The following is a 19,096-nucleotide window of genomic DNA, read 5'->3' as shown; positions in this document are numbered from 1 at the left end:
TAAAGTGTAGCAAATCTATCTATGAAAGACCTTTTGTCTAAGGGGGGGTTCTATCTAGACTGAAGTATTTAAGGTGACGAAAATGGAACACCCCTACTTGGGAACCTACCTGAAATGGTGAATTAGATAGATTTGATGCATACAAGCAAATTTGAGGATAGTCCATTAAAGAGTTTAATGTGACTACTTGAACTTGTTTAATTTCAAAGACAAGAGTTGTTTTTGAGTAAATTAAACTGATTTAGATTAAAATCAATAGCCGGATGGTCTAAGTTAATGAACACTTAGGTAGAACATTTAGTGGGAGGTACTTGGGGTATCTGATACTTCATTAAACCTCTTCGCATATCTCCCTTTATCGTCCACACCGTGAGATCTATCATTGGCCTCGTGGCACCCTGGGAGTGTCTCCCTAAAGGATGGAATTTGGGTAGGTCAATATCAAGGTGGATGGAGAGAATGTTCATAGTAAGTGGGAGTGGGACGTGCGACAACATATCCTCATGGTCTCTCTCGTTAGGTTGGATAAGGTTTCTATGCATCGCCTCGAAGCATGCTGGGAGTGTCCCCCCTATAGGATGGCAGTTTTGCTCATTTCTTCATCTAATCTCCTATATAGGATAAGGTCGCTTTAGTCTTTTATTCTAATATGCTTTTTCCCTACGGTGGGTGCATTAGGGCGGGACTCTAAGGCCAAAAACGAGGGGTTACACTTACGCAGAATTGTTAAGGGTTAACAGTTCTAGACCAAATGAATGGTGACTGTTAGGTGCAGTTACAAGAGTTGTTTCTGCCTAATGGTTGAGAGTGTCTCATCCCAATGAATGGGCATCTGATCACCCCACTGGTCACGTTTGTCCTACCTTGATGGGGCATCATTGTGAAATAGAAGTCTTTTTCACTTAAGGTACTTGGAAACTATTTTGCTAAAACTAAAATTGGTGTTAAAATGTGGTATTGCATAGACTTATTAAGTTTGTTCTATTTTCAGCAACGTATTTGCCCACCGCCACTTTAGCTCAACTTAGTGCCGATAAACTAACTAGCGAGAAATACGCTAGTTAGAAACATACGCTCACAACAATATTAATCATCGATGATCTCATGTGCATCTTTACGGAGGAATGTCCTTCTATTCCACCTTATGTCCTTTTATTCCACCTCCTAACGCCACTTGAAATATTTGGGAGGCCTATGAGCGTTGGACACGGGCGAATGAGAAGGCTTGAGTCTATATCCTGGCCAGTCTTAACGACGTTTTGGCTAAGAAGCATGAGCCTATGGTCTCAGCGCGTAAGATCATGAAGTCCCTGCGGGGAATGTTTGGACAACCGTCTGGACAACTGAAGTATGAGGCTCTTAAATGCATCTTCAACTCCAAAATAGAGGATGGCACCTCTGTTCGAGAACTTGTGCTTAACATGGTGGTCTACTTCAATGTGGCAGAGATGAATGGGTCTCGGATTGATGAGGGCAGCTAGGTTAGCATAATCCTACATTCATTGCCGGATAGCTTCCTGCACTTTATCAGTACTGCGATTCTGAACAAAGTGGACTATACCCTTACAACTCTCCTCAACGAGTTGCAAACATTCCAATCCTTACTGAAAAGTAAGGAGAAAAAGGTAGGTGAGGCAAATGTTGCTTTATCTGTTCACTTTCATTTAGTCACCTGGTATCTTGAATGAAACCTTTTTGCTTCATCTTCTAAGAAGTTCTATCGAGGTTCGACCTCAGGAACGAAGTTTGCACCTTCTACTTCTAACACTTCCAAGTGGAAGAAAAAGAAGAGTAGTAAAGGAAAGGGGAAGGCACCTGCTAACCCACAGCTTGTCGCCTAGCGGGGTAGGCGTCCAGTGTCGGTTGACAAAGGAAAGTGTTTCCACTACAACCAGGATAGGCATTAGAAGAGGAATTGTCCTTACTGGTTGAAGGAGAAGAAGGCAGCCAAGGCTAAAGCAAAACAAGGTAAATATGATTTACTAGTTTTGGAAACTTGTTTAGTGGAGAATGATGATTCTGCCTGGATTATTGATTTCAGTGCCACTAATCATGTTTGTTCTTCTTTTCAGGGGATTAGATCCTGCAACAACTGGAGGCTGGTAAGATGACGATGTGAGAAGGCACCAGGTACGTCGTCTCAGCTATGGAAGTGGGAGGAGTCTAGTTATAGAAGAAATTTCTTGTTTTACATGATGTTTATGTAGTTCATAAGTTGAAAAGGAACTCAATTGAATAAAGTGTTTATTCATAAAGATGGAGTTGAGTTCTGTTCAATATATCTGGAAAATAACTTGTATGTCCTAAGGCCGTTAGCAACGAGTTCCCTCCATAAATTAGAGATGTTTAAAATGTCGTAACTCAAAATAAACGTCAACAGGTTTCTCTAAAGTAAAATGCCCAACTTTAGCACCTTTGATTAGGGCACATCAATCTCAATAGGATTGAGAGGTTGGTGAAGAATGGACTTCTAAGTGAGTTAGAAGAAAATTCTTTAATTTACTAAATGTGCGAATGGATCTACACTTTTATGTCCTCTAGAGCTAGTACATTTTGACCTCTATGGTCCAATGAATGTGCGAGCCAGGGGAGGCTATAAGTATTTCATCACCTTTACTGATGATTACTTTAGGTATGGTTATGTTTATTTGATGCAATGAAAGTCTGAATCCTTTGAAAAGTTCAGAGAGTTCAAGGCTGAAGTTGAAAATGCATTGGATAGACGAATTAAGACACTTCGATCGGATCGAAGTGGAGAGTTTATGGATTCGAGGTTCCAGGACCATTTAATAGAACATGGAATCGTTTCCCAACTCTCAATGCCAAGTACACCTCAGCAGAATGGTGTAGCGAAGAGGAAAAACAGAACCTTGTTGGACATGGTTCGGTCGATGATGAGTTACGCTTCCTTACCAGACTCGTTTTGGGGTTTTACCGTGGAGACTGCAGTGTATATACTCAAATGTGTTCCTTCTAAGAGTGTTGCAAGAACATCTCTTAAGTTGTGGAACAGGCGTAAAGCTAGTTTGTGTCGTTTCCGCATATAGGATTGCCCAGTATATGTGCTTGAAGCCAATCCAAAGAAACTGAAACCATGGTCGAGGTTATGCCTCTTTGTAGGCTACCCCAAAGGTACACGAAGGGGTTACTTTTATGATCCTACGGGAAACAAAGTGTTTGTGTCCACGAACACTACCTTCCTGGAGAGGGTTCATATTAGGCAGCACAGTCCACATAGTAAGATCATGTTACGTGAGCTTTCCTATGAAACTACTAAAACTTCAACAAGAGTTGTTGAAGGACCCGCTTCATCAGCAAGAGTTGTTAATGATAGTTCATCTAGTAGGTCAGTTCCACCTCAAGAGTTGAGGGAACCTCAACGCAGTGGGAAGGTTGCGAACCCATCTGTTTGCTATATGGGTTTCACGAAAATCCTAACTATGGTAGCCGATGGAGACGTTGAGGATCCGTTGTCTTATGAGAAGGCAATGGAGAATGTAGACCGGGATGAATGGATCAAAGCCATGGATCTTGTGATGGAGTCGATGTATTTCAACTCAGTGTGGGATCTTGTAGATCAACCTGATGGGGTAAGACCTATAGGTTGCAAATGGATCTACAAGTAGAAACGAGGTGCATATGGGAAGGTGCAAACCTTCAAGGCTTGACTTGTGGCAAAAGGTTATACCTAGGTGGAGGGAGTCGCCTATGAGGAGACTTTCTCGCCTGTTTCCATGTTGAAGTCGACCCAATCCTTCTGTCCATTGCCTCTTATTATGATTATGAGATTCGACAAATGAATCAAGGGGACATGATAGTCACGAAGATCGCTTCTTCCTTATCATCTCATCCACGAGATAGTGCATCGAGGGGACGTGATAGTCACGAAGATCGCTTCGGAGCACAATGGTGCTGACCCGTTTACGAAGGCTCTCATGGCTATAGTTTTTTAGGGTCACCTTCAGAGCATGGGTCTACGGGACCGCCTGTGGCTGGACTAAGGCAACTGGGAGATTTTTGTACTTGGCCTTAGTGCCCTAGTTTATTGTTTCGTACCAGTTGTTTCTACACCCCACTCGCTTTAGGATAAGTCATAGATTGTTGGGGTTGATGCCCTAAACTCTCAATGGGTCCTGTAGTTTATAAACAAAGTATTGAACAAATGTTTGTGATGTAATAATATATGATATTTTCTTCACTTTTGTCTATGGAACATTGGATGTTCTAATTGCTTTACCACAAACCAATAATCCAAGATTCCTGGTTGTCATTGTAACTTAAGCATGTATGTGGAGACACACAGGTGGATCATGTCTTAAATGATACCAAAATGGTTTGTAGTATATGGATATTGGAGGGAAATCTTATCCTGGTAACTCTACAGATGTGGCCTGCTTTGTAGAATAGTTACAAGTGTTGTGACTTGCTACAGATGGTCTAATCCTGATCATTCATGTGAAGACATGCGGCGGGGGTGTCCTATACAAACGAGTTTGTATAAGACCGAACCACGAAGTGTTATAGTCTCGTTATATAACGTTGTTCATGATAGAGACTTCACTTCACTAGGATGACCATAGGTAACATGACCTCAATCCTGAGTGAGTTAGGAACTCCTGCCTTTGAGGGTGGTTCTTTTATTTGCACGAGTGCGAGTGGCCATATCGTCAATTCAAACCTACCACTTTGGGGATTCGTCTGATTTGGGAGTTGGAAACTCAATTACACAAGATAAAATTCACTGCTTCCCCAAAGTAGGGGTAAATAGATAGATTGCTCCCTTAAGGGCTGATTCCGGGGCTTGAACGATGTGGTGCCACATACCTTTTTATGGCCCGAGAGGTGTCCACACATAAGGACTATGTTATATTGTTCATTAGAGGGATCTATGGTACTTAAGAAGTTAGATGTAACTACAGGGGCAAAACGGTAAATTGGCCCAACTGTACTTACGAGCATCTATGAAGGGTTATCGTACTATTGATTGGTTATATCCGATGGACACATAAATATATCTATGATGAGAAGAGTGCAGCTATCGGTCTTTAGTGGAATACCTGGCAGTTAACGGATGGTAGATCTCGTGGCTAAAGAGTTTAGTCAGCTATTCACATACCATTGGAGCTTTGAGCCATAGGTCCATAAGGTCCCCTTGCTAGCTCAATGGATTCAAGTTGAGAATCAGTTTTTGGGTCTATTTGAAGTGTTCAAATTGAAAAGAGAGAGTTCAATTATATATGATATGATTGAACTGGTCAATTATGTATGATATAGTTGACTTAATGTATGAGATACATTAATTGGAGGAAAAGGATATAAATATGATTTATATCTAGTGGAGGAGAAAAGGACTATGGTTCATATGTTGCATATGATGTGATGGTTATAAATATAATATGATGATATTTATTTTTTAATTTAACAATTATGGGATAATTGTGGCGGTTTTTTCTCCGTAACCGAATGAGATAGTGGGAGGTTCCAATCAGTTCTTGTAACTGAAGGATAAAATGAAAATGGTTTTCATTTTGCAAGGTATTCGATATTCGCTCACTGATTAAGTACACTACTTATCGCCTAGCAAACCGAGAGCATTCACGACAGCTCAAAGTTTACTAAACAATCGTGTACACACACACATTTTTTAAATGATCGCATAGAATTATCTAAATGATCGTCTAGCTTTTTCTAAGTAAACATGCGCCCGAGTGTTTTACTAAACAATCGTCTATACGATCAGCCTCAGTTTATTACACGATCGTGTACCTCTATCTAAATGATCAAGCATCTGTCTATACAATAGACTCCTGATATCTCCCACTTGCTTGGTCGTGGTAAACGATCATTCCTTCCTCCTTCCCTCTACCAAATCCAACAGAGCCCACACCTCCTGGATTCTCACTCTGAGAATACCGATGTTTTCAAGTGGTGGTGTCCTCCCTTGTTACCTTGTTCGTGAGAAGTCTGTTCGTGGGTAGACGACAGCGTGATTTGGTGGACGACTAGTTTGGCTTGCACAGCGAGAGCGAGAGGTGAAGTCCCTTGACGAGAGCGAGATGTAAAGGCGAAGAAGAGTTCTTCATCTGGTATGTATCTCGTTTCTTTGTTGTTTAAAGTTAAAAGCATGTGTAATTTGTTGTTAAATGCATAACTCGTATGTTTGATTGTGAATGCGGTATTTCACAATGAGTTTGGAACAATCTTACTTTCGCTCAGAGGTACTCTTTGATATGAGTTCCTTTATGTGGGTGGCATGGATGGACGAGTATGTTTCGAAGGGGTGATCTTTGTGGGCAATTCTGTGTAAGGCTGGGAGATCCTGGTGCTTGAGGGCTATCCTTCGTTGTGGGGATAAATTCAAGCGGTTGGTTTGTTTGAAGGTGGGTGATGAGAGAAGGTTTTATGTGGTGGGATCCGTGGTTGCCTGAGGATGCGATTTTGGAGACGTGTGGTCCTAAGGTGGTGTTTGATGCAGCAAGTAGTAAGGAGGCACGACTATCGGGTTTTCAAGATGGAGAGGGGGGTTGGAGGTGGCCTTTTTTTTTGTGTGAGTTGCATAAGATTTGGTGTTTGATTTAGGCAGGAGGCCTAAGGTGGGTGGTGAGGATACTGGGTGTGGGTGCCGAATGCAAATGATCGGTTTTCTATTGTGAGTACGTGGGATAGCTTGCATCATCATCATCCCAGGGTATCTTGGGCGCGACTTCTGTGGTCTGGAAGTGGTATTCCTCGGCACTCTTTTTGTGCTGGCTGGTTGTGTGGGATAGGTTGGGTACTCGGGATTGGGTAAGGAGGTGGAATGTCTTGTCTGATGGTGTGTGTCTCTTGTGTGTAGGGGGCTGGGAGTCTCAGGATCATTTATTCTTCGAGTGTGGGTTTGGGAAAGAGGTCGAGTGTGTTGTATCTATTGGGGTCGAGTGGGGGCGGGTAAGGGGGTACGAAGTAAGTTATTTCGAGTCTTCTAGTGTGCTTCTATTTATTATATCTGGCAAGAGAGGAATCGTTGGCTGCATGGAGGTTGTCCAAGGATGACATCTGCTTTATTCCATCTTATTATCACTGTGGTTCGTGTTCGTACTGTTTCCTAGTGAGTTGATCTTCTTGGTCTTCTCTAGTTTTTATTAATGTTATTTCTTCCTTATTGTGTTCGGTCTTTTGTTTTCTTTGGGTGTTGCCCACGGTGGGGTTTATTTTGTTTCGTGATTGTTTCTCTGGACAGTTATTCTGTTTTCTTTTGCTATGGCTTTTGATCTCTGGTTCTATTAAGAGCTCAATCTTTGTTGTTGCTTTATTTTTTATGGTGCCTTGATCCCGGGTTGTGGGATTCTTTTGTTATTGTATAATATTATTACCTACTAAAAAAATGGGAATTAAGAAAAAAAAGAAAGAAAAGAAAAACGGAATAGTGATAATAATAAATATTGTTCAATTAGGGTTTTGGCTAGGTATTTGTATATATATAAAGGTTTTAACCACCAAGCCACCTCTATTAGGCCATTCGTTTAAAGTGAGCCACATGCAACCCTAGGAAAGAAAAACCCTTATTCTTCCTCTTTCTTTCCCCCTTTCATGATTTCTTTGGCCAAAGCAACCTCTCCCTCTTTTTGTTTTGCAGACCCACATCTGGACGGCAGCTCACCGCCGTTCAGCACCGACTGATCGTCAATCAACTCCTCCACGTCAAATCCATCATCGGTGATTCTACATAGCAATCGCTCGTAGCCGTTTGCACTGCCTCAAGCCCACACTTAGATCCATCTTACACCAGCCACCATCGCATGACCATCATCGATGTTAGTCGCTGCTAATCTGCCCACGCTATAATCAGTGTGCTCATGTCGTTGTGTCGGATCTCATCAAAGTCTTGGGAATTTTGGTAAATTATGATATTTGGAAGAAATTTTGAGAAAATTATTGAATACCCTTTAACTTCTTACTCCAGTTTAATGAAACCATTGTATTTTGAATGTAGAACGAATATTTGAGTATCAAGAATCATTGTCCAACGGTACAAAAGGTCGATTTTAATGAGTATTGTGGCTTTGGAACCCTTTTTGGATGGTTTTAATGCTAGAAGTTTGATTCTAAATTCTTATTTAGGTTATGTGTAGATTGGGAGCCCCGTGCTAAGTTTGGAAGTGAGTTTGGACTAACAGATTGTGGGTAAAGTTATTTGGAGTTTTAGTGTTGTTAACGGCAAGACCTTTAGACGATGAACAGGACAGTAGCAAACAGTTAGGAAACGGAGGTTGAGCAAAGAACGAAACCTGCAAGTGTGTAAACAAGTCAGGAATATTGCCACGTTGTCCCCAAGATAAAATAGCCCCAAAAGAAAACTCGATAAAAATATACTGTTACCAACCAGAACACACATCCTTCTAACTGAATGCTCAAAAAACGAAAGCCGAAAAATAAAGTAAGCAGAAGAGAGCGATGGAAGGAAGTGTAAGAATTGTTGTGTTCTGGACTGCTGAAGGACACACCTTTTATAGGCCTTCAGAGTTGAATTGCCGCGAGAGAGAAGCGCGGGCAGCGTCTGAACGTGCAAAGGCGGGCCATCAGATGCGGCCGGAAGACGCTCATGCGGAAGACCAAACGGCCAATTGGAACTTTTTTTCCTTTTTTAATTTTATTATTTAAAAAAATAATGAGATAAATAACAATAATAATAATAATATTTTATTAAATAAAAATAATCACACACACACCTCGCCACGCTCGCCTGTTCGACTGGATGGACAGCGGCATGCATGTTGGACGTCCACCAAATCCACATTGGTCTATCTTCTCACTCCTTCCAATACATGGGTACCCCTTGGTGTCCAAACCCATAGCCCAAGGTTAAAGTACAAAAGGGAGACTTCCTTTTCAAAATTCTCCAATGTAGGATTCTCCAACCAATGGTTGGTTCCCTCTTATTTTTGAAAAAGGATAAATTTTTACCCAACAATCCCCCACTTGAAAATTTAAACATAAGAGAAACAAAAAAAATTCATTGAGCAATTTCAGTCTATACAACATTGTGCATAAGCAAAGGTGTCTTATAACTTGAAATTTTATGTGGTGTAGATAATTTAGAATATACTAGAGTAACCCTTGGTTTTGAACTCTATCTCTAACAGCATCTCAGACAGAGTGTCATTAGGATGTGGTTCGAAAGCCTGTGCTTTAAAGCTTAACACGTGTATCCCAGTTTAGTGAATGCTCTAGAGAGTTTTCCTAAAAAAATCCATACACATGGGTGAGTCTATCAAGAGTACTCTTGTAGATAGGTACCCCACTTGTCATCAAATATAGATCTCATTAAGAATTAAGTTCAACCTTTCTTATGTTTTAGGATATCATGCTCAGATTCTAAGTCATAGGAATGGAACTCTGTGTTTGGTTTAGCATGACTCAGTATATATCACTTGTGATCAATTATTACTCATTGATCTGTTTCTTGGGATCTCCAGTCTATAGGTTGGGTTTTCCTCACAATGATTCATCTTTCTATAGGCATAAGTCTCATCCTTTATGAGGTTCTGAAAACCTTCTCTCTGGTCAGTCCTTTCGTCAAAAGATTTGTCAAATTTTGATCAGTTCGTATATGATCCACTCTAACTACACCAGTAGTGAGAAACTCTCTAATGGTAATGTGCTTACGAATATTTGTCATCTCTTACCATTGTAGTAGTGGTTCTAGAATTTTGTAGTTGTTGCAGTACTATCGCAATGGGTCAATATGGCTAATACCACTTTTCCCATAAGGGAATCTCTGATAGCAGACTTCTAAGCCAGCCTGCTTCTTCACTAGCTATCGCTAGTGCTATCAATTCTAACTCCATCGTAGAGTGGCCTAAAATTGTTTGTTTCTTGGACTTCCAAAAGAAAACTCCGCCTACTGTATTAAAGATATAGCCACTTATAACCTTTGAATCATCTGAAAGAGAGTTCCAATCAGCATTGTTGAACCTTTCCAGGGCAGCGGGAAACTTCTGATGATGTAATCCTAGGTTTTGGGTTTTCTTCAAATACCTCATAACCCTTTTTATAGCATTCCAATGCTATTTACTAGGTCTACTTGTAAACCTGCAAAATAATCCTACAGCATAAGCTATGTCAGGCCTCATGCAATTAGCAGCGTATCTAAGACTACCTATGATGCTCGCATACTCAAATTGATTAACATTGTCACTAGTGTTCTTGAACAACTGAACACTAGGGTCATAAGGAGTACAGGCTAGTTTACACTCAAAGTAATTATATTTCTTTAGTGAGATTGATCCAAAGAGATTCCCTTTTCAGGCTTAGTCACTTTTATGCCTAAGATTACACTAGCTTCTCCTAAGTCTTTCATGTCGAAGTTTGCACTCAATATTGATTTCACATCATTTATGACATGCAAGTTCGACCCAAAGGTCAACAAATCATCTACATATAGACACAGGATAGTGCAAAGATTATTTCAAACTTATAGTAGATGCATTTGTCACTTTCATTAATCTTGAAACCTTTAGATAGGATTAGGTCATCAAATTTTTCATGCCATTGCTTAGGAGCTTGTTTCAGTCCATAAAGAGATTTGTCTAATTTACACACCTTATTTTCTTAACCATGGACTACAAAACCCTTAGGTTATTCCATGTAAATCTCTTCTTTAAGTTCACCATTTAGGAAGGCGATCTTTACATCCATCTGATGTACTATAAGGTTATAAAGGGCAGAGAGAAAATAGGACACGAATTGTGGTAATTCTAGTGACAAAGGAGAAGGTATCAAAGAAGTCTACGTTTTCTCTTTGTCTAAAGCCCTTTGCCACTAACCTGGCTTTAAACTTGTCAACAATTCCATCAGGTCTAAGTTTCTTCCTTAAGATTCGTTTGCACCCTATTGCATTGCAACCTAGGGGTAGATCTACTAAATGCCAAGTCCTATTTGACTCAAGTGATTCCATCTCATCATTTATGCCTTCTTGCCATAGGTTGGCATCTACTAAGGACAAGGAAGCTTTTAGATCTTTAGGATCTTCTTCTACATTATAGGTCTGGAATTCATCCCTGAAATCCTTGGAAATTCTAGTTCTTATGCTTCTTCAAGGTTCTGGGTTGGTTTCCTCTATAAAGGTAGGATTTCTAAGTGGGGTTAGACCACTAGATCCCGATCCCCGACTATTCCTTGATTTAAAAGGAAATCTATCCTCAAAGAAGTCTGCATCATTTGACTAAATGATCACTTGGTTTACTAAATCATAGAACCAATAGGCTTTACTATTTAAGGCATAGCCTATAAAGACGCACTCATAAGTTCTACTAGCTAGCTTTCTCCTTTTCGGGTCTGGAATCCTTACAAAGGCTAGACAACCCCATGTTCTAAAATAAGACAAGTTTGGTTTCTTATTCTTGAGAGTTTCATATGGTGAAGTTGTGTTTTTAGACTTAAGGATTCTATTCAGGACATAACATACAGTAAGGAGGATTTCACCTCATCAATAAGACGTGACTCCTGAACTAAGCAAAATAGCAACTACTAGCTTAACTAAAGTTATATTTTTCCTTTTGGCTTTTCCATTCATTTCAGAAGAATAAGGTGCGGTCTTTTCGTGTATTATTTCATGTGAGTTAAAACTGTCCGAGTCGTACTCAATTTCCCTATCATTATGAAGTCTTTTAACCTTTCTATTAAACTGAATCTCTACTTCAGAAACAAATAATTTGAAGGTATCAAAAACAACACTTTTATTTTTCCAGCAAATATACAAAAGTAAAATCAGAGCAGTCATCAATAAAAGTAACGAAATATCTTTTATTGTTCCTAGTCAAGATGCCATCAAATTCACGTAAATTAGAATGAATTAACTCTAGAGGATAAAAAATCCTAAGTACATATTTATGCGGAGTTTTAGTAATTTTAGCCTGACTACAATACTCGCATTTATCAAATTCATTCGTGGATAACTTAGGTATCATTTCCACCCTAATCATGTTACTAACTAGATTCTTATTCACATGACAGAATCTAGCATGCCAAACATTCATAGAACACATACACAAAAGATTTCATTTTATTAAGGTCTAAATTTAATTTCAACATGCCCTCAGTTGCATACACTTTCCCTACGAATACATTATTTTTTGTAAGGGTATATAAGTCTGTCCCTATGGTTTGAGTGAACTCGACTTTGTTGAGGAGATAGCCCAAGACCAAATTCTTATCTCCGGAGTGTGCAGGACGTTCTTCAACATAAGGGTCTTATCGGATGTAAACTTCAATTCCATCTTGCCGGTTCCAACAACAGAATATTCTTATCCTTAATTTCAGTGTAAGTTTTAAAAGGACTAAGATCGTGATAGACATGGTGCGTAGCACCAGTGTCTATCCACCACCCTTCACAACCACCGATCAGATTTACTTATGTCATTATGGCAACTAACAGTTCTTCTGTCAGGTTTATCTGTTCAACAGAACGATGCCTATTCCTATAGTTCCTAGCCATATATCCAGGTTTATTACAATTAAAGTAATGAAACCGTACCATTTCTCCTAAAGAGGGGTTTACGTTTTTTCTGTTGGTTCTGGTTGCTGGAGCCACAGTTCTAACCTTTCCTCTTTGTCCCTTTTGATTTTTGGTCAAGTTTTACCGCAGCCGAGGTGGGTCTCCTAGGTACGATGTTCACCTCTTCCCTCTGGTCCTGCTTCCAGGCTTCCTCCTCAATCCTTAGTTGGGTGATGAGACTCTCCAAGGAAAACTCCTTGGTCATATGCCACAAAGTGTTCTTAAAATCCTTCAACAAGGGGAGACAGTTTATCAATAATAACAACAACTTGAATTGTTCATCTAGAGGCATACCTTCAGTAATTATCTCATGGGCTATCCTCTACAGTTCATGGGACTGAACCTCCACAAATTTGTCATCAATCATTTGGAACTTGAGATAATGGTTGACAGTGTATTTCTTTGACCCGGCTTCCTTGGTGTCGTACTTCTTTTGCAAGGCGTCCCAGACCTCATTCATTGTCTTCATTGTGCTATAGTAGTCATACAGATCATCAATCAAACCATTTAATATAAAGTTCTTATATAGAAAATCTATAGTAGTCATACAGATCATCAGTCAAACTATTTAATATAAAGTTCTTATATAGAAAATCATTCTCCTCCCAGTCTACAGTTTCTTTTATCTGTTGTTCAGTTGGTTCTTCTAAAGGGATGATCGGCTTATCTTTGGTACATGTGTCGACAACTTTCTTGACGGTAAGAAAGAAGAACATCTTTTGCCTCCACCGTTTGAAGTTCGCTCCTTCGAACCGGAATGGATGGTTGAGGTCGGATGTCATAATGCCGTTGTTGTTAGTAAGGACCATTAGTGATATGGCAGAGATCGTCTTAAAAATTGTTGTTAATGGCAAGACCCTCAGACGATGAACAAGACAACAACAAACGGTCAGGAAATGACGGTCAAGTAAAGAAAAGAACTATGCAAAACAAAAGCTTGTTATAGACTAAGTCGTGAAGCTCGCTCTTTTTATGATGTTTCGCGGCTCTGCCCAAGTGTGCAAGCTGATCAGGAATACTGCCACATCATCCTTAAGATAAAACAACCCAAAAAGAAAATCCAACCAGAAATGCATCGTTACTGACTAGAACACACACCTTTCTAACTGAATGCTCGAAAAATGAAAGACGGAAAGGAAAGTAAATAGAAAAGAGTTGCAAAGGACACACACCCTTGTGTTCTGAACTGCTGAAGGACATGCCTTTTAAGACACAGCCTGGGAAATTTTTTTTCTTTTTTATTTTTTAAAAATAATGAGATAAATAAAAAAATATAATAATAATAATATTTTTATTAAATAAAAATAATCACACACACGCGCCTCACCACGCCCATCCGACCGGACGGATGGCGATGCACGTGTGGGACAACCACTGAACCCACATTGGTCTATCTCCTCGTTCCCTTCAAAACATGGGTACCCCTTGAGGCCCAAATGTTAGGGTTTATGCCCTAAATCTCGTTGGGTCCAATAGTTTGTAAACATGTATATAAACAAACATGATGTGATGTAATAATATGAGATATTTTCTTCACTACAGTCTTTGATATATGAGATATTTTGTTGCATTAACCACAAACTAATAAACTAAGATCTTTGGTTATCGTTGTAACTTAAACATGTATGTGATGGCATACAAGTAGAAAGGTGAATTAGACAAATTTATTGCATGCATGCAAATTCGATGATAGTCTGTTAAAGTGTTGAATGGGATTTGATTTGAACTTATTCAGTTATCAAAACCAAGAGTTGTTTTTCAGCAAATTAAACTTACACTTAGATAAAAACCAATAGTCGGATTGTCTAAGTTAATGAATCCCTAGGTAGAACATTTAGTGGGAGGTACTTGGGGTATATGATACTTCACTTAAACCTCTTCACATTTCTCCCTAAATTCACACCGTGAGATCTATCCTCGACCTCGTGGCACCTTAGAAGTGTCCCCCTAAAGGATGGTGTTTGGGTAGGTCAATACCAAGGTGAACGGAGAGAATGTTCATAGTAAGTGGGAGCGGGACATGTGACAACATATCCCACAGTCTCTCTCATTAGGTTGGATAACGTTTTGTACATCGCCTCGAGGTACCCTGGGAGTGCCCCCCCTAAAGGATGGTAGTTTTGCACAACTCTTTATTTGATCCCCTGAAAAGGATAAGGTCGCTTTAGTCTCTTGTCCTAATCTACTTTTTCTCTAAGGTGGGCACATTAGGGCAGGAGTCTAGGGCCTAAAATGAGGGATTACACTTACCAGAATTGTTAAAGGTTAACATATTCTGGACCGAAAAATGGTGACTGTTAGATTTAGTTACAAGAGTTGTTGCTATCTAATGGTTGAGAATGTCTCATCTCAGTGAAGGGGCACTTGATCACCCCACCGATGACTTTTGTTCTGCCTTGCTGGGGCATCATTGCAAAATAGACGTCTTTCACTTAGGATACAATAAACTATTTTGCTAAAACCTAAAATTGGTGTTAAAAGTGGTAATGCATAGACTTATTAAGTTTGTTTGTTTCAGAAACTTTTAATTATGGCAACCACGATATTAGCATTATTAGCCACCGATAAATTAACTTGCTACAATTATGCTAGTTGGAAAAACTCAATACTTACAATTTTAATCATCGATGATCTTCGGTTCATCCTTACGAAGGAGTGTCCTCCTATTTCAGCTCCTACTACTGCTCGAAACGTTCGAGATGTGTATGAGCGACGGACACGGATGAACGAGAAGTCCTGAGCTTACATCTTATCCAGCATAAGCGATGTCTTGGCCAAGAAGCAAGAGTCCATGGTCACCACACGTGAGATCATGGATCCCTGAAAGGAATGTTCGGACAACCGTACGGACAGCTCAAGCATGAAGCTTTCAAAAGCATCTTCAACTCCAAAATGAGGAAGGGTACATCTGTTCGAGAACATGTTCTGAACATGATGGTCCACTTTAACATGGCGGAGCAAGAGTTGGGCTGGCATTGATGAAGGCATCCAAGTTAGCATTATTCTACAAACGTTGCCAGAAAGCTTCCTACATTTCGTAAGCAACACTATTCTGAAAAATTTTTATTACACCCTTACAACTCTCCTCAATGAGTTACAGACATTCCAATCCTTGCTAAAAAGCAAGGAGAAGACAGTTGGTGAAGCAAATGTTGCTTCATCATCTAAAAAGTTCCACAAAGTTTCAACCTCTATAACTAAGTCTACACCTTCTTCTTCCTACACTAACAAATGGAAGAAGAAGAAGGGTAGTAAGGGGAAGGGGAAGGCACCAGCTAACCCTCAACTTGCCATACAATGGGATAGGAAACTAGCGCCGGTTGAAAAAGAAAATGTTTCTATTGCAACCAGAACGGGCACTAGAAGTGGAACTGCCCACGTTGGCTCAAGAAGAGGAAGAAGGCTAGGGCCAAGGGCAGACAAGGTAAATATGAGTTACTAGTTCTGGAAACTTGTTTAGTGGAGAATGATGATTCTGCTTAGATTATAGACTCTGGGAACACTAATCATGCTTATTCTTCTTTTCAGGGGAGTAGATCCTGGCGATAGCTTAAGGCTGGAGAGATAACGATGCGAGTAGGCACCGGACACGTCGTCTCAGCTGTGTTAGTGGGAGGCCTCCAGTTAACTTTACAAAATAGGTTTCTCATTTTACATTTTCAAATTACACCCTCAACTTTTCTATGAATAAAGTGTTTATTCTTAAAGATGGTGTTAAGATATGTTCAGCTTTATTGGAAAATAATTTGTATGTGCTAAGACCGTTAGCAACAAATTTCGTCCATAACATAGACATGTTTAAATCTGTCGTAACTCAAAATAAATGACTTAAACTTCCTCCTAAAGAAAATGCCCAACTTTGGTACCTTCGATTAGGGCACATTAATCTCAATATGATTGAGAGATTGGTGAAGAATGTACTTCTAAACGAGTTAGAGAAAAATTCTTTACCTATGTGCCAGTCATGCCTTGAAGGCAAGATGACTAAAAGACCTTTTACTGGAAAAGGTTATCGAGCCAAAGTGCCTCTATAGTTAGTACATTCAGACATATTTGGTTCGATGAATGTGCGAGCCAGGGAAGGTTACGAGTATTTCATCACTTTTACTGATGATTACTCGAGGTATGGGTATGTTTATTTGATGCAGCATAAATCAGAATCCTTTGAAAATTTCAAAGAGTTCAAGGTTAAGGTTGAAAACGCATTAGATAAACGGATTAAGACACTTTGATCAGATTGGGGTGAAGAGTTTTTGGATTCTGAGTTCCAGAACTATGTGATAGAACATGGAATTGTTTCCCAACTCTCAGCACCTGGTACACCTCAGCAGAATGGTGTATCGGAGAGAAGAAACAGAACCCTGTTGAACATGGTTCGGTCGATAATGAGTTACGCTTCCTTACCGGACTCATTTTGGGGTTTTGTAGTAGTACAGCCTATATCTTCAACTGTGTTCCTTCTAAGAGTGTTTCTAGAACACCTTTGGAGTTATGGAATGGTCGTAAAGCTAGTTTGTATCACTTCCGCATTTGGGGTTGCCTAACACATGTGAAATTGGAACCATGTTCGAGGCTATTCCTATTTGTAGGCTACCCAACAAAGACATGAAGGGGTTACTTTTATGATCCTAAGGAAAACAGGGTGTTTGTGTCGACAAACGTTACCTTCCTTAAGGAGGATCATATAAGGGAGAACAATCCAAGAAGTAAAATAGTATTTAGAGAACTTTCCAAAGACACTATTGAAACTTCAACAAGAGTTGTTGAAGAGTTTGCTACATTAACAAGAGTTGTTGATGGAAGTTCATCTAGTAGGTCAAATCCACCTCAAGAGTTTAAGAAACCTCGACGTAGTGGGAGGGTTGCGAACCCACTTGTTCGCTATATGGGTTTAACTGAAATCCTGGCTATGGTAGCCGATGGCGAAGTTGAGGATTCGTTGTCTTATAAAAAGGCAATGAAGGATGTTGAAGGAGATGAATGGGTCAAAGTCATGGATCTTGAGATGGAGTCTTTGTACCTCAACTCAGTAGAAGATCTTGTAGATCAACCTGATGAGGTTATACCTATCAGCTGCAAATAGATCTACAAGAGGAAATGGGGTGTTGATGGGAAGGTGCAAACCTTCAAGGCTTGACTTGTGGTAAAGGGTTATTGATGTTTGGTTAATGCGATGAAATAATGGTGTAGAATGCGATGGTGGAATGTGTGTTGTGCATGCAAGTTTTCTTAGCAAGATCCAAGTATAAACTCTACTAAGTTGCCTGGTAAGCCCAGGGTCGAACACAGGGACTAAGGAAACAGTATCGATGGTAATTTTCAATTACTTTGCGATAACAAATATATTAATGCGTTGGTTGGTGTGTTGTTTAAAGTATACAGTTTATGCAGCAGAATTGAGAAAAGAGCTAATAATGCGAAAGATACAATGAGTATGCAGAGGAACGAGTTGAGAAGGTCTTTAGCTAGCGTTTCCTGAGATTATGTTCAAACTACGCGATCATGCTACACACATGCAATAGCAATTCATTTTCCAATGCAAATGCGATAGCTCCTAGTTTTAGGATGCATGCGATGTATGCGATGATGTCTATAGGGATTATTCCTAAGTCTCTACTTCTTGCCTATGCAATAATGAATGATGCACACAGGTACAAGGTGACTGCATACAATCATATCCTATCTCTAGGGTGCATGTGATGCATTAATAGCAAACAGAACTCATTCCTAAGCTTTTCTCTCTTGATTATGTGGTTCTAATCTGACTCTCCCGAGCCTATATTCTAATATGACTTTTCCAAGCAAGATTCTATCCTTAGACTACCATCCCAAGTATCTCTAGAGGACGAATGATGCATACATAATACAAGATGATCGCATAAAGTGAAGATCCCAGGTTATGCTAGCTAAGTGCTTCTCAACCCATTCGACAGTTTTAGCTACTCATGCGTATAGTAAAGAGAGTGGACAGATATAAAGATGCAATTTCCATTTTATAAATAAGTTCATAATACAAAATGATAATGGAAAAATAAGGGTAGAGAGCCTGGTAGCAATATCTTACTTCTTAAGGCTTTTACACTGAGTTATATCAATTCTACCCAAAAGATGTTCTTTCTTCCGTAAGAGTTGAACCTCTCTCTGTTTTCGACACTTCTCGGCACTCTTCTGAGTTAACCAAGACGATCTCTCGGCGTATTCTCCCTTCACTCGCTTCCGCCTTCTAAGTATAGAAAATTATAGACTACAACTATCTATGGTGAAGAAGAACTATATATTATGAGTCGTGGAACCGAACTCTCTGAACTCCTTTAACGAAGGTGGCCTTCGGTATTTATAGAGCTTCAGGGTGAAGAGCTTTTTCTCTCAAATGATTGCACTGATGGGATGTCATTAATTCTCTGTCTGATGCGCCGAATAATTGTCACCGAAAACCTGAGTGTACTTGCTATAATGTCGTTAACGGCTTGTCAACTTAATTCGGAATCGACTGTCATCAGCTTTCTGTTCCATCGTGATTTATTAAGCTTCCACCTTGATGTACCGGCTCTATGCGGCCAC

This window comes from Benincasa hispida, chromosome 9 (genome assembly GCF_027475165.1).
Source record: "Benincasa hispida cultivar pf3 chromosome 9, pf3_genome.v1.1, whole genome shotgun sequence".
NCBI classification, from domain to species: domain Eukaryota; kingdom Viridiplantae; phylum Streptophyta; class Magnoliopsida; order Cucurbitales; family Cucurbitaceae; genus Benincasa; species Benincasa hispida.
Note: the sequence above shows the minus strand (reverse complement) of the source record.